The sequence below is a fragment of the Erinaceus europaeus genome, chromosome 1, assembly GCF_950295315.1.
Source record: "Erinaceus europaeus chromosome 1, mEriEur2.1, whole genome shotgun sequence".
Lineage (NCBI taxonomy): Eukaryota > Metazoa > Chordata > Mammalia > Eulipotyphla > Erinaceidae > Erinaceus > Erinaceus europaeus.
This window is the reverse complement of record NC_080162.1, coordinates 22,027,189-22,043,018: the sequence shown is the minus strand read 5'-3', so window position 1 is coordinate 22,043,018 and position 15,830 is coordinate 22,027,189. Positions and strand designations below refer to the sequence as shown.

At 46.0% G+C, this 15,830-nt stretch overlaps 1 protein-coding gene and 2 long non-coding RNA genes across 3 annotated transcripts in view; 2 read left to right on the top strand and 1 right to left on the bottom strand.

Annotated features, from left to right (window-relative positions):
• Positions 1 to 537: 537 nt before the first annotated feature.
• On the bottom strand, positions 538 to 5,095 carry LOC132540866 (uncharacterized). Its single transcript, XR_009552000.1, has 3 exons — positions 5,003 to 5,095; positions 4,741 to 4,813; positions 538 to 814 (listed from the first exon to the last, which is right to left on the bottom strand). It is a non-coding gene; the product is annotated as an uncharacterized LOC132540866 (long non-coding RNA).
• Positions 2,222 to 4,462, top strand: LOC132540863 (uncharacterized). The gene is made up of 2 exons (XR_009551993.1): positions 2,222 to 2,348; positions 4,226 to 4,462. It is a non-coding gene; the product is annotated as an uncharacterized LOC132540863 (long non-coding RNA).
• The window catches only part of NODAL (nodal growth differentiation factor), a 23,701-nt gene continuing 12,795 nt past the window's right edge, over positions 4,925 to 15,830 (top strand). Inside the window, exon 1 of the mRNA XM_060199381.1 lies at positions 4,925 to 5,088. The gene's annotated coding sequence lies outside the window, so the exon portion shown is untranslated. The remainder of the gene's footprint in view (positions 5,089 to 15,830) is intronic.

The following is a 15,830-nucleotide window of genomic DNA, read 5'->3' as shown; positions in this document are numbered from 1 at the left end:
GGCTCCAGGATACACTGGTGGGGTCATCCGCCCCGGGGAAGTCAGGCTGGCGGCATGGTAGCATCTGCAACTTGGTGGCTGAAAAGCATTATGGATAAAGCAGAACAAACTGTTTAATATTCAGGAACCTAAAGGTAAGAACACAGCAGATGAGATTTTGGGTCTTCATGTTGGGAGAATCTAGGAAATCTATTTTAGGCAGATACCAAGGGGCCCATGACTTTACTAATGTTTGCCTGAGCCCAACAGCTAACCTACAGGTGGGCTAAAGGTATTGACTGGGGAGATGGTGTCAGACTTGGAAATAAGACTAGAAAGCTGAATTGGGGGAAAGAGTAGCTCTCAAATATGGGAAAAGTATATAAATACTGTTAAATATTTATTTATTTATTTTTTGACTTCAGGGTTATTGCTGAGGCTGGGTGCCAGCACTACAAATCCACTGTTCCTGGTGGCCTTTTTTTTCTTCTTTTTTATTTATAAAAAGGAAACATTGACAAAACCATAGGATAAGCGAGATACAGCTTCACAGAATTCCCACCACCAAAACTCTGTATCCCATCCCCTCCCCTGATAACTTTCCTATTCTTTAACCCTCTGGGAGTATGGACCCAGGGTCATTGTAGGATGCAGAAGGTGGAAGTTCTGGCTTCTGTAACTGCTTCCCCGCTGAACATGCAGATTGATCCATACTCCCAGCCTATCTCTCTCTTTCCCTAGTGGGATAGGGCTCTGGGGAAGCAGAGCTCCAGGACACATTGGTAGGGTCGTCTGTCCAGGGAAGTCTGGTTAGTATCATGCTAGCATCTGGAACCTGGTGGTTAGAAAGAGAGTTAACATACAAAGCCAAACAAATTGTTGACCAATCATGGACCTAAGGGCTGGAATAGTGCAGATGAAGGGGGGTCCTCCATTTTGTAGATAGCTAGTAGGCATATTTTAGTTATATTCCAAAGGGCCTGTGGCTATACTAGTTTTTGTTTTTTTCCCCTGAGCCTGAAATCTGATATACTAGTGGATCCAAGTTACTGTCTGGGGAAATGATGTCATGGCTGGAAAAAGGACCAGAAAGCTGGATCAGGGAAGAGAGTAGCTCCTTAATATGGGAAAGGGGTATAAATACTGTTGGCTGTAAACCCCATCGATTTGACGTGATCTGGGGCCCATAATTAGTTTAGGAGCCTATTTTGTTGATCCTTTTATTTTTAATTCGATAAACAGAAAGAAATTGAGAGGGGAGAAGGAGGCAGACACATCTACACACTTAATTCACCACTTCTGACGCTTCCCTACTGTAAGTGGGGATCTGGGGCTCAAACTCAGGTCATTGTGTGTAGTACTACGTGCACTTAACTGGGTATGCCATTGCGCGCGCGCGCACACACACACACACACACACACACACACACACACACACACATTTTCCCCCTCCAGGGTTATCTCTCTGGGGCTCGGTGCCTAAACTATGAATCCACTGCTCCTGGACGCCATTTTCCCCCGTTTTTGTTACCCTTATTTTTAAATTATTATTTATTTTCCCTTTGTTGCCCTTGTTGTTTTATAATTATTGCAGTTATTATTGTTGTTGATGTCGTCGTTGTTGAATAAGACTGAGAGAAATGGAGAGAGGAGGAGAAGACAGAGAGGTGGAGAGAAAGATAGACATCTGCAGACCTGCTTCACCCCCTGTGAAGCGACTCCCCTGCAGGTGGGGAGCCGAGGGCTTGAACCAGGATCCACACACTGGTCTGTACACTTCGTGCCATTTGCACTTAACCTGCTGCGCTACTGCCGGTCTCCCAAGTATGTATTTTTAAAAGGCATAAACAGGGTAAGAAAGATAGCAGCACACCTGGTTGAGCACACACATTAAAGTGCGCGAAGCCTCTGGTCCCAACCTGCAGGGAGAAAGCTTCACAAGTGGTGAAATAGGGCTGCAGGTGTCTCTTTGTCTTTCTCCTTCACTATCTCCCCCATCCCCTTCAATTTCTCTCTGTCTCTATCCAATAATAAATAAACAAATAAAAATAAAAGATAAAAAGATAGATAGCTCACCATGTAGGATGTGCCCCAGTCCTGAGCCCCAGCACCACAAGCCTGCCAGTGCTGTGACCTTTGGAGTGGTGAAATCCACTGCATGCAGATAAATAAATAAAGAGAAGCAGAGACCAGAGGGCTGGTATTGGATGGGATGCTGTGGTGATGGGAGGAGGAAGGGACAAGGGCTCCCAGCAAAGAGGCTGGAGGGGTAGGAGCTTGAGTGACTTGAGTGCTGAGGGCAAGAGGAGAGCTCTGAGAGCTCAGCTGTGGGCCACTGGAGCTGGAGATGCCCTCGGGAGGGCCCAGAGGTAGGTGGGTGAGGGGCCCCACACACAGAGGAGCTGGGGCGGAGAGGGGAGCCTGGGGCTTAAGGCCTCCCTCAGAAGGGTAAGAGGAGCTCCTGGGGGCAGGAAGAAGAGGGGGGGTGTCTAGAAATGGGAGGTGGTTAAAGGGACAAAGCAAAGGCAGCAGGATGGCTGGGGAAGTGAAAAGAAAACTTGGTGACAGGGAAACCAAGGGGGAAGGAGACATTTCAACAGTGTCAAAGGTAGCAGCAGCAGCAAAGCTACACAGCACTAGAACCGATTGGGTCACACCGTGCCCCACACCTGAGTGACCCCTGGGTGCTCTTCAAGGTGAAGAGTGACCCGCAGGTGGGGAGTGTGGATCCCTGACTGCAAGGAGGATATGCAGCAGCTAGAAGGGACCTGAAGTGAGTGGTGATAAAAGCAGAGTACCCCAGTGAGGAGCGCTGGTGGGGAGAGGGGGGCATCCCCGAGCTTTCCAGAGCCTCTTTCTTCTGTTCATGCCACTTAAAAATTTATTTATTACTGAGGCACAAACCACCTGATATGGGGGGAGTCACATAAGGACTCTGGCTCTTTCCACGGCTGGAACAGGGAGCTTCGTGAGGAGCAGTCTCTGAAGTCTTGGGAAGCCCAGAATCACACCCAGGCTTGAAAAGGGATCCTTATGCGTGCGCGCAGGTCCTTGCACTTCATGCCACATGCACTTAACCCGCTGCCCTACCGCCCGACCCCTGATTATTATTATTTTATTTATTCCCTTTTGTTGCCCTTGTTTTATTGTTGTAGTTATTGTTGTTGTCTTTGTTGGATAGGACAGAGAGAAATGGACTGAGGAGGGGAAGACAGAGAGGGGAAGAGAAAGACAGACACCTGCAGACCTGCTTCACGGCCTGTGTGATTATTATTTTTTCTAGAGACAGAGAAACTGAAAGGGAAGGAGATAGAGAGGGAGTGAGAGAGAGACACCTGCAGCCCTGCTTCACCGCTAATGAAGCTTCCCCCTGCAGGTGGGGACTAGAGACTTGAACTTGGGTGCTTGCACGCAGTAACATATGCGTTCAACTGTGTGCCCCACTCACTGCCCAGCCTCCACACCAGAGTATTTATATCACCTTCAATCACGGTGACGTTTTCTCAGCACTGCACTGTCCAATCTTGGTAAGTGGAGAAGTCCTCTACTAAGTCCTGTGCCTGTCACAAGGTGAAGGGAACACCAGGCACTCTGGCTTTGTCTTAACTCTGTCCCCTCTTGAAAAAGGGGGTGGAGAGTGGTGGAGAGTGAGGGTTAGGGGCACTGGGAGGTGGTACATCCAGTTAAGCACACAGGTGTCTATCTACCTTGCTCTCTATCTCCCCTTCCCTTTCTTTTCGTTCTGTCCTGTGAAATAAAAATAAAGTAGAAAGAACAAAAGGGGGGAGGGCCAGATGGTAGCGCACCTGGTTAAGTACACAGACTACGATGCTCAAGGACGTGGGTTCAAGCTCCTGGTCTTCACCCGTGTGTGGGGGGAGCTTCACTAGTGGTAACGTTGAGCTATAGATGTCTATCTGCCTCTCTCCCTCTATACCTCCCCTCCCCTCTCAATTTCTCTCTGTCTCTACCCAATAATAAATAAACAAATAATTTTTTAATTTAAAAAAAAGAAGAAGAAAAGAAGAGACAAATGGCTGCCAGGAGCCGTGGATTCATAGTCCTGGCTCTGAACCCCAGTGATAACCCTGGAGGCAAAAAAAAAAAAAAAAAAGCCACATGGAACATACCTGAAATAGACTTCCTAGCTTCTTCCCACATGAAGACCTCCAGTTTCATTTGCTCTATTTCAACCTTTGGGTGCCTGTTTACTGAACAATTTGCTTTATATCTTACCACCTTTCAGCCACCGAGTTGTGGACGCTAGCTACCATGACGCTATCCTGACTTCCTTCAGACAACCTCATCAATGTGTCCCAGAACCGCACCTCTCCAGAGCTCTACCCAACTAGGAAAAGACAGGAACAGGCTGGGGCTAAGGATCTACCTGCCAACATACATGTCCAGCAGAGAAGCAATTACAGAAGCCAGAACTCCCACCTTCTGCACCCTACAAAGAATTTTGGTCGAAACCCCCAGAGGGGGGATAAAGAAAAGGGGAAGCTTCCAATGGAGGGGGATAGGACACAGAACTCTGATGGTGAGAACTGTATGGAATTGTATACCTGTTGTCTAAGAATCTTGCTAATCATTATTAAATTATAATAAAGATTATTTTAGAGAGAATGAGAGCATCAAAACAGACCTGGCCTCTTGTTCCAGTTCAGACATTTTTGTGCTGACTTGACCCTGGGCAAGGGCAGGTATTTGAGCAATCCGAGCCTGTTTTCCCACTAGTAGAATGGAAATACTCATACTTACGTAATACAGCATATGAGGAGCTCCTTGGAACTGTGCTGTGTGGGACATGTATCCAAAAAACTCAGCACATTGCCTGAAATGACACTGGAAACAGCTGACACCTAATAGCTGAGGAACGAACACTCGAACACTCGTCTGACACAAAATCCACCTCTCCCCGAATTCCCTGGCAGCTGGAGGTCATATTAGGAGCTTTAGAGTAAGAGGCTTTGAAGTTGGAGGGAAGGAAGAGTATGTATTCAAACCGTTCCCATTGAGTTACCTGCTCAGGGAAGAGACTTCCTGCCCCACTGGGCCTCTGGCAAGGGCTTAGCTCTCCCGGATGGACCGCCCTGCATACCCAGCTAGGTATGTGCATCTCCTCGCTGCTGCCTTTGAAGTCTGGGCCTTTGATAGGAGTGGGGGATGCATGGGCCTGGGTTCCTGCCAGCCTTGTGGTTGGTGGCTAATAAGGAACTGGGTGGGGGAGGGGTTAGAAAGTGAGGAACCCCAACTCTGCCTGAGTCACCTCAAGTGCTGGCTTTGGAGTCAGACTCTCTAAGCCTAAGTTCCAGCACTACTGTAAGTGAACTGCAAGGGGGTGCCGGGTGGTGGAGCTCCGGGCTCATGTTACCATGCACAAGGACCAAGGTTCAAGTCCCTGGCCCCCACCTGCAGGGGGAGAGTTTTATTAGCAGTGAAGAAGTGCTTCAAGTGCCTCTTTCTTTCTCCTTCTCTGTCTCCCCCTCCCCTCTCAATTTTTCTCTGTCCCATCAAAATAAATAGATAAATAAATAAAGGGGCCGGGTGGTGGTGCATCTGGTTAAGCACACTTGTTACAATGCTCAAGGACCGAGGTTTCAGCCCCCGCTCCCCACTTGAAGGAGGAAAGTTTTGCAGGTGGTGTAGCAGGGTTGCAAGTATCTCTCTGTCTCTCTCCCTCTACCACCCCCTTCCCATTTGATTTCTGGATGTCTCTGTGAAATAAATAAAAATAATACTTTTTTAAATAATAAAAATAAAACCATTTAAAAATACAATGGTCCTGGGAGTTGGGTGGTAGTGCAGCGGCGGGTTAAGCGCACATGGCACAAAGCACAAGGACCAGAGTAAGGATCCTGATTGGAACCCCCGGCTCCCCACCTGCAGGGGGGTCGCTTCACAAGCAGTGAAGCAGGTCTGCAGGTGTCTCTCCCTACCCCTCTCTGTCTTCCCCTCCTCTCTCCATTTCTCTGTCTGATCTAACAACGACGATATCAATAACAACAACAACAACAATAAAAAAAAACAGGGGCAACAAAAGGGAAAATAAATAAATAGATATAAAAAATATATTGGTCCCAAAAGTCTTTTTTATAAAAACACTCATTTTATTTATTACATATGAGAGAGACATTCACATGAAGCAAAGAGGAGAGAGAGAGGAGAGAGAAAGAAATAGGCCAGAGCACCATTCTGATATATGCAGTGCCAGGGATAGAACCAGGAAGCTCCAGCATGGAAGTCCTGTGCTCTACCAGTTGAGCCACCTGTCTAGTTGCAAGATCTTAGGGCACTTTTAGTCTATTCTACTTCTATTTCAGAAGTATAAATGCTATGAACTGACAAAGAACATTAAGGTTTACCCATGTTTCTTTCATGCTAATTTACTTTTATGAATTTTGAATGATTTTTATGGGTTTTTTTTTTTTAATGTTTTTATTTTATGAGATGGGGGTGGGATGGGAGAGCGGTACCAAAGCATTTGCCTGCCTTACACACTGCCAAGGACTGAACTCAGGGCCTCAGGGCTTCATGACGGTAAGTCCAGAGCTCCACCACAGTGCTGCCTCCCAGGCCAAAGTGTTTATGGTTTTAAAAGGCAAGTGAAGGGAGGTGGGAGTAGAGTATAATGGTTATGCAAAACGACTCTCAGGCCTAAGGCTCCAAAGTTCCAGGTTCAGTCCCCTGCACCAAAAGAAAGAAAGGAAGAAAGAAAACAGAACTGTAAGTTAGGCTCAATTCCTTTAGATTGCTGACACAAGGTCAGGCCTTCATGCCTGAGGCAGCAGAACTTCAGGTTCAAACCCCAGTCTCACCAGAAACCAGAGATTCGCCCCTCTGGTTGAAAAAGAAAAGACTTTTAAGGGGCCAGGTTAAGTACACACATTACAGTGCGCAAGGACCTGGGTTCAAGCCCATGATCTCCACCTGCAAGGAGAAAGCTTCACGAGTGGTGAAGCAGGCCTGCAGGTGCTTCTGTCTCTTCCTCTCTCTATCTCCCCCTCCTCTCTCAATTTCTCTCTGTCCTATCCAATAAAATAGAAAAAGTGGCCACCAGGGGCAGTGGATTCATAGTGCAGGCACTGAGCCCCAGCAATAACCCTGGAGGCAAAATTTATATGATTTAAAGAGAAACCAGAATTTTTTATTTTATTGTGTTGTGTTCCTTTTTCAGTTTTAAAAGTTTTTATTGTAAAGTTGGGGAGATAGAACCATTGGTGGTGCAATAGATTTTCATGCCTCAGGTTCCAGGGGTCCCAGGTTCAATTCCTATCATTACCATAAGCCAGAGCTGAGCAGATGTCTGGTTGAAGGAACTAATTGATGACTCTGCTTAGTGAAATGAAGACATGAAAGACAACTACCAGACAGTTTCACTCATATGTAAATCTAGAGAAAGAACTTGGGAAAATACAAACAAACGAAAACTACAAGGGGGGGGGGGCAGTAGCACAGCGCAGCGGGTTAAGCGCACATGGCGCAAAGCTCAAGGACCAGTGTTAAGGACCCCAGTTCAAGCCCCCGGCTCCCCTCCTGCAAGGGGGTCACTTCACAGGCAGTTGAAGCAGGTCTGCAGGTGTCTATCTTTCTCCCCCCCCCCTCTGACTTCCCCTCCTCTCTCCATTTCTCTCTGTCCTATCCAACAACAATGACAGCAATGACAACAATAATAACAACAAAAAGTATGTGCTCTACTAGGTGAATTATCTCCCTGTCCCCAAACAGGGAGATAATTTTCCCAAACAGGAAATATTTAAAGTATGCATTTTAGGAACCAGAATTTTAATAAGTTGTTGTTGTTGTCAATGGTGTCACTTGGGCCTAGCATGTGTGAGATTTCACTGCTTCCAGCCTGACTCAGACAGAGAGGGGATAGACACCACAACACCCGTGCTTCCTTGGAGCTGTGGCACTCCCTCCCACACTGTGTCAGGGTCTGAACTGGAACCCAGTACAGTAAAGCACAGCCTCCCCGATGCCGATGGGCCATCTCTGCGCAGCCAGCAGTGCTGCTCCTACTTCTGGCTCTTCTTGTCTTCTACAAACACACGCCACAGGAGAACACATTACGCGTGTGCCCATGCACACATGCACAGCGGCTTCTCCCAGTCCTGGGCTCAGATGGTGCAGACTCTAGTTAGACTTCAACAAAGAGAAGCAGGGAGGTGGGGCGCAGGAGGAGAGGTAGCTGGCTGGGCTGTGGGAATCTCTGGGGATGGGAAGAGAGCTTTCCCCTGGTGGTCTCTTTGTTTGTTTCCCAGGCCAGGCTGAGAGCCTTCACCTCCTGACCTTGTGGGAATCACAAGTAGAGCCTGTGCCCCACCCAGGAGGGTGTGGAAGGAAAGCATGAGACTCAGGGTCAGACAGGCTTGACTCCTGCTAGCTCCACCATCTCAGCCCACCCTCTTCCAGGGCAGTACCAGCCCTGCTCAGGTCGCAAGGAATCAGGAGAGAGAGAGAGAGAGAGAGAGGGAGCAGGGGGAGCAGAGATGATGCATAGCTGATGGACACAGAAGACACACTAACAACCTTGGCGGTGGCACAGCAGGTAAAGCACTGGACTTCAAAGCATGAGGTCCCGAGTTCAACCTCCAGCATCACATGTGTCACAATCTTCCTGTCTCTCATGTTAATAAGTAAGTGCAAGTTTCTCAAAGACAAAAAAAAATGCAAAATATGTATTTGTTGTTTGTTTTGCTACCAGGGCTATTGCTAAGGTTGCCTACACAACGCCACCATTTTTCCCATTAGATAGGACAGAGAGAAATTGAGAGAGGCCAGGGAGTTAGAGGGAGAGAGAGAGAGACAGATATCTGCAGAGACTTCATCATTTGTGAAGCAGACCTCCTGCAGGTGAGCAGCGGGGGTTTGAACCCGGGTCCTTGCGCCTGGTAATATGTGTGCTTAACCAGGAGCACTAGCACCTCCCCACCTCCACCATTCTTAGCAATCACATTTTCTTTTTTGATTTTCCTTGCTTTTTGATGGTGCGTTAGAGAGAGAGAGAGAGGAGAGAGAAAGGGAGAAAAAGACAGAGAGACACCTGTAGCATCATCTGACACTTAAGCATAAAGTCCTGAACTCTATGTCTGGCATAACATGCAGTGCTCTGGCTCTGTTAAGTAAATAACTTTAAAAAAAAAAGTGGGGAGAGAGAGAAGATAGAGAGAAATAGGGAGTCGGGCAGTAGTACAGTGGCTTAAGCACATGTGACGCAAAGTGCAAAGACTGGCATAAGGATCCCGGTTCGAGCCCCCAGCTCCCCCACCTGCAGGGGAGTCGCTTCACAGGCGATGAAGCAGGTCTGCAGGTGTCTATCTTTTTCTCCCCCTTTCTGTCTTCCCCTCCTCTCTCCATTTCTCTCTGTCCTATCCAACAACAATGACAATAATAACTATAACGATAAAACAAGGGCAACAAAAGGGAATACATATTTTTTTAAAAAGGGAGAAATATCACAGCACTGAAGTTTCCCCCAGTGCTTGAGGATAGGGGATTCAAACCTTTCCAAGTAAGCTATCTTGCCACCTAATGCCTCTACCATTTCCAAGATTACATTTATTCACTTAGACAAAAGATTGTAGCAAGCAAAGGTCAGTTATAAACTAGGGGCTGGGATATGAAAACAAAAAGAGTCACCCCTGTTTCCTTTCTTTTTTAAATTTCCTTTAAAAAAAAAAGATTTATTTGTTAACAAGAGAGAAAAAGAACCAAAACATCACTGGCATATGCATTGCTTGGGGTTCAAACTCAGGACCTCTGGCCTGCAAATTCAACTTTTTTTTTTTTAAAGATAGATACGTAGATACCACAGCACCCAAATTTCTTTCAATGTAGTGGGGCCGAGTTCAAACCTGTGCTATTTTGCCTGTCCCAAGACCAACATTTTACCCAATGTGGCACCTCCCAAGCCACATCAGCCTTCTTTGTTTGCTTGTTTCTTTCAATATTTATTTATTCTTTTTTTTTTAATGAATGAGAGATGCAGAGAGACCAAACCAGACTAGCTGATTTATGATGGTGCTGAGGACTGAACCTGGGACCTCAGAACTTTAGGCATTCAAAGCCTTTTGCAAAACCATGATGCTGTCTCCTCAGCCCATCACTCTGCAACAGCAGCCTCTGAGTAGTGTTTGGACAACCAGATGCTCTATGGTGCTTTACTTAAGAGATGGCTCCGCCAACTTCCTGGCGAATCTAGTGAAAGGTCTGTAGAGGTGACTTGTCAGCTGTGCCTTGAAAGGTGAGAAGTTTACCATCGTGACGATGTGGAAACAGCAGGAGGCAGTGGAAGCAGCACAAGGCAGAGGTGTAGGGGACCTGCTTCAGGAACACAGAGTTCATTCGGCCACACAGCAAATACTGAGTTCATGTGTGCCAGCAGCTGTGCCGGCCACTGGAGAGTTGTGATAAAACAGACCCTCCACCTTCACACAGCTCATGCTATTTAACTCCTCTATGCATTGGTTACCCCTCTTCTAAATGCTTCCACACCTGACAGAGCTGCACTGAAGGCGAGGTCTATAGACTTATATAAGCTAATGTACAGGTGAAGGCAGCCGGGGTCACCTTCACAAATGGAAATGCTCCTGAAATAGGTGCAGAATTGAAATGACTTTCTGCCTTGGCTCCCTGAGAACTGAGTACTTGGAGTTAATCTTCTGGGGACTCATGAGACATGTAATTTGTTCAACAAGTGAATGGAACAAAAAGCACAATACTTCATACAATAAAAAAAATGTTTTTTTACATTTATTTATTTTTCCTTTTGTTGCCGTTGTTTTTATTTTATTGTTGTTGTAGTTATTATTGTTGTTATTGATGTCGTCATTGTGGGATAGGACAGAGAGAAATGGAGAGAGGAGGGGAAGACAGAGAGGGGGAGAGAAAGACAAGACACCTGCAGACCTGCTTCACTACCTGTGAAGCGACTCCCCTGCAGGTGGAGAGCTGGGGGCTTGAACCAGGATCCTTATGCCAGTCCTTGAGCTTTGCAAGCAGTGAAACAGGTCTTTAGGTGTCTGTCTTTCTCTCCCCCTCTCTGTCTTCCCCTCCTCTCTCAATTTCTCTGTATCCTCTCCAACACAACAGCAACAACAATAACAATAACAACAACAATGGGAAAACATGGCCACCAGGAGCAGTGGATTGGTAGTGTAGGCACTGAGCCCCAGAGAGAACCTTGGAGGCAAAAAAAAAAAGTTTTTATTTACTTTTTTTTGACGATTACTTACTTATTTCTGATAAAGACTGTGAGAAATAGACATGGGAGAGAAAGAGAGATACCTGAAGCTCAGCTCCATTGCTTATGAAGTTTCCCCTGCAGATGAGGACCTGGGGCTTGAAGCAGAGTCAGCATGTATGGTAACATATGCCTTCTGTCGGGTACACCATCACTAAGACTTCTTTATTTTCATATGATTTGTTTATTTGTTTTTTACTAGCATGAGACTCAGAGTATCATTACTCTGGCACATGCAATACCAAGGATCAAACATGGGACCCTATGTTTGAGAGGCCAATGCTTCATCCACTGCTTTACTTTCCAGGCTGAAAAATATTTTATTTGTGGGAGTCGGGTAGTAGCACAGCGGATTAAACTCACGTGGCTCAAAGCGCAAGGACAGGCGGAAGGATCCCGGTTTGAACCTCCGGCTCCCCACCTGCAAGGGAGTCACTTCACAGGCAGTGAAGCAGGTCTGCAGGTGTCTATCTTTCTCTCCCCCTCTCTGTCTTCCCCTCCTCTCTCCATTTCTCTCTGTCCTATGCAACAACGGCGACATCAGTAACAACAATAAAACAACAAGGGCAACAAAATGGAATAAATAAATTAAAATATATATTTTATTTGTTAATAAGGGAAAAAGGAGAGAGAGAGAGGGAGAAAGGGAGAAAGTGACCACCTCAGTATCACTCAGGCACATACGATGCCAGGGGTTGAACGCGGAGCCTCATCTCTGAGAATCTAACAGTTTATCCTCTGTGCCACCTCCAGGGTCACACACTGTGCACTTTACACCGGCTTTCTACTTACAACCTTCCTGTCAAGTCGATACTATTTTTTCAGTTCATAGTGGAGGGATCACTGGTTTCACCATGAGGGAGAAGGACGCAGATTGTGTCTTCTGGCAGCCTGATCCCAGAGTCCCAGTATTTAACTGAGTCACATATCACAGCTTACAGTGAGAGGGGTCAGAGCAGCCAAATGAAAGCACTGGAGAACTTGGAGGAACTTTGCTCCCCCTCAGTCAGCTGGTCTGCTCCCAGAGGTTATCTCCCAGGTCAGGTAATTGGTAGGTCACACTGTCTGGGGCAGACGAGCAAGAAAGTATCATTATCCATGTGGGGAGATGGTGTTTCCCATCCTTCCTGCAGCAAACAGCTCCTGGACTAATTAATGAAAGCCCTTAAAATGAAAAGGATAACTCTTACCTCCTATCCCAAGGAGGTGACATATGTTTGAGTTCTTCCAGGTGCCAGAGCTGGAGAAAGTTCAGTGGTGGACAGGCTTTGATAGTCCCTCTAACTAGGAAGAGAGTAGTTCCAGGCCTCCACAAGGCTCTGGGTCAATCCACACTGGAAATAAGCTGTCTGCAGCTCCTGACTCTTAAGAAAAGCAAGACTTTTATTTTGAGCATGTCTGTTTTCCTCCATATCACTGGTTAGTTCTGGGTTTTAAAAATAAATTTACTACTTTTTAAAGTTTTTTTTAACATTTATTTATTTTCCCTTTTTGTTGCTCGTTTTTTTTGTTGTTGTTGTTATTTTAATTACTGTTGTTACTGATGTCGTCGTCACTGTTGGATAGAACAGGGACAAATGAAGAGAGGAAGGGAAGACAGAGAGGGGGAGAGAAGGATAGTCACCTGCAGACCTGCTTCACCGCCTGTGAAGCGACTCCCTTGCAGGTGGGGAGCCGGGGGCTCGAACTGGGATCCTTATGCCGGTCCCTGTGCTTTGCGCCAGGTGCACTTAACTCGCTGCGCTACTGCCTAGCTCCCAATAAATTTATTTTTATCTTTTAAGATTTGCTTGTCAATGAGAGAGAAAGACAGGAAGAGAGAAAACCAGAACATCACTCTGACACACAGGATGTGGGGAGTCAAATTTGGGATCTCCTGCCCAGGAGCCTAACACATTAGCCAACATACCACTTCCCAGACCCTCAGCTCTGGCTTATAGTGTGTCAGGTTGAACCTGGGACCTTGGAACCTCATGCATAACAGTCTGTTTTGTAAGCCTTGTGCTATCCTCCTGGCCCGAGGTGTTTTTTTGTTTGTTTGTTTGTTTGTTTGCCATTAGAGTTATCTTTGGGGCAAAAAGCCTGCAGGACTCTACCACTCCTGGTGGCCATTCTGCTCTCTTATTTCTCCTTCTCCTTCTTCTCTTCTTTTCCTTCCTCTTTTTTAAAGAATTTATTTTATTCATGAAAAAGACAGGCAGAGAGAGAAAGAACCAGACATCACTCTGGCACATGTGCTGCCAGGGACTGAACTAGGAGCTCACGGCTGAGAATCCAGTGCCTTATCCACTGCGCCACCTCCCAGACCACTTTTTTTTTGTTTAATTATGATAGTGGTCAGTTTCTTTTCTTCTAAAAATACTATTTATTTATTTATTTTTGAATAGAGACAGAGAGAAATTAAGAAAGGCAGGGGGGAGGGGAAGAGACAGAGACATCTGCAGCCCTGCAGGTGGGGCTCAGGGGCTTGAACCCAGGTCCTTGTGCACTGTAATGTGTGTGCTTAACGAGGTGTGCCACCACCTGGCCCCCTATTTATTCCTTTCTTTCTCCTCCCCCCACCCCTTGCAAGCCCTCTCATATGGTGGCCCAGGGCTAGAGCTCAGGTCTCATGCTGGTGAGTCTACTACCATCCAATATTTTTTAACATTTTTTTTTTTTCCCCCTTTTGTTGCCCTTGTTGTAGCTTCATTGTGGTTATTATTATTATTGCCCTTGTTGACGCAATTCGTTGTTGGATAGGACAGAGAGAAATGGAGAGAGGAGGGGAAGACAAAGAAGGGGAGAGAAAGACAGACACCTGCAGACCTGATTCACTGCTTGTGAAGCGACTCCTCTGCAGGTGGGGAGCCGGGGGCTCGTACCGGGATCCTTACGCTGGTCCCTGAGCTTTGTGCCACATGCGCTTAACCCACTGCACCACCGCCCGACCCCCAACATTTTTTTTTTTAAGTCTCAGTGCAGGACATATTTTTACCTGCTCATCTATGGGGGAGCAGTAGGGCAGAAAGCACAGGTCTGGGTAATAAGCACCAAAGCTTTCTTCAGTGTGGTGGACGCTGGCCTTGAACCTGGAAAGTGCACGTGGCAAAGCAGCACACTCTCCAAGTGAGCTGTTTGGCTGACCTGCATGTGGATATTTTTATTCTAGATTCTGATGTTAACTTCTTATCAGCTAAATTTAATTGATAAGTTAAATTCTCAAATCTGAGACTTGCTGACTTGAAGTCACCAGTCTTATCCCTCTGCATCAGATCCCCTCCCCAGGTTATGAATTCATTAATTAAAATTGTCCTTTTCGGAAGTCGGGAGGTAGCCCAGTGGGTTAAGCGCACATGGCACCAAGTGCAAGGATCGAGTAAGGACCCCGATTCGAGCCTCCGGCTCCCCACCTGCAAGGGGCTTGCTTCACAGGTAGTGAAGCAGGTCTACAGGTGTCTATCTTTCTCTCCCCCCTCTCTGTCTTCCCCTCCTCTCTCCATTTCTCTCTGTCCTACCCAACAACAATGACATCAATAACAACACAATAATAACTACAACAACAATAAGAAAACAAGGGCAACAAGAGGGGAAAAAAGAACTGATTAAAAAAAATAAAATGAAATAAAAGCTATTTTAAGTTTTTTTTTTCCAGAATTATTCTTTTCACTTGGAAGTGTGTGGCATTGAACAAGTTACCTTCTTCCCTGCTTTTCTGACCTCTGAAATAGATGCAAAGATAAAATCATGATAGTTATTAAAAAAAACTACCTGATGTAGTAGATGCTCAGTACCCGTTAGCTGTGGTTGTTCCCATTCATACTGAAAGAAAGACTTGTTAAGCAGCTACACTGTGAAGATAGGAAGAAGGAAATAATTTCAAGCAGCTTCTGGTCCAGCATGGAAAGTAAATATATCATCTGTGTGTGTGAGGCCTTTTTTTTTTCTCTCTAATTTTTATTTGATAGGACAGAGAAATTGAGAGAGGATAGGGAGTTAGAGAGGGGGAAAGATCAACAGACATTGCTTCACCACTCATGAAGTGGAGCCCCCTTTTGGGGGCTCGAAACTGGTTCCTTTCGCTTGGTAACAGCCATTCCTGGTTTCCAGGTTTTTGTCAGGAGTTCAGCATCCACTACAGTCTATCACTGATTCATAACCTGGGGAGGGGATCTGATGCAGAGGGATAAGACTGATGACTTCAAGTCAACAAGTCTCAGATTTGAGAATTTAACTTATCAATTAAATTTAGCTGATAAGAAGTTAACATCAGAATCTAGAATAAAAATATCCACATGCAGGTCAGCCAAACAGCTCACTTGGAGAGTGTGCTGCTTTGCCACATGCACTTTCCAGGTTCAAGGCCAGCGTCCACCACACTGAAGGAAAACTTTAGTGCTCTCTCTCTCTCTCTCTCTCTCTGCCTTTCTACTTCTCTGTCTTTATAAATTACTAGATAAATAAATCCATATGCATAAGTTCTTGAAAAGTCTTCCAATTTTAGAGTCTGCAAAGCACTTGCTCCATTTCATCTGCATGAAAGTAGGAATCTGTGGTCATGATTAAGGATGAGAGAAATAATTTTATTCCACCCAAGATTCTAGACTGAAAAAAATCACTATTTGTC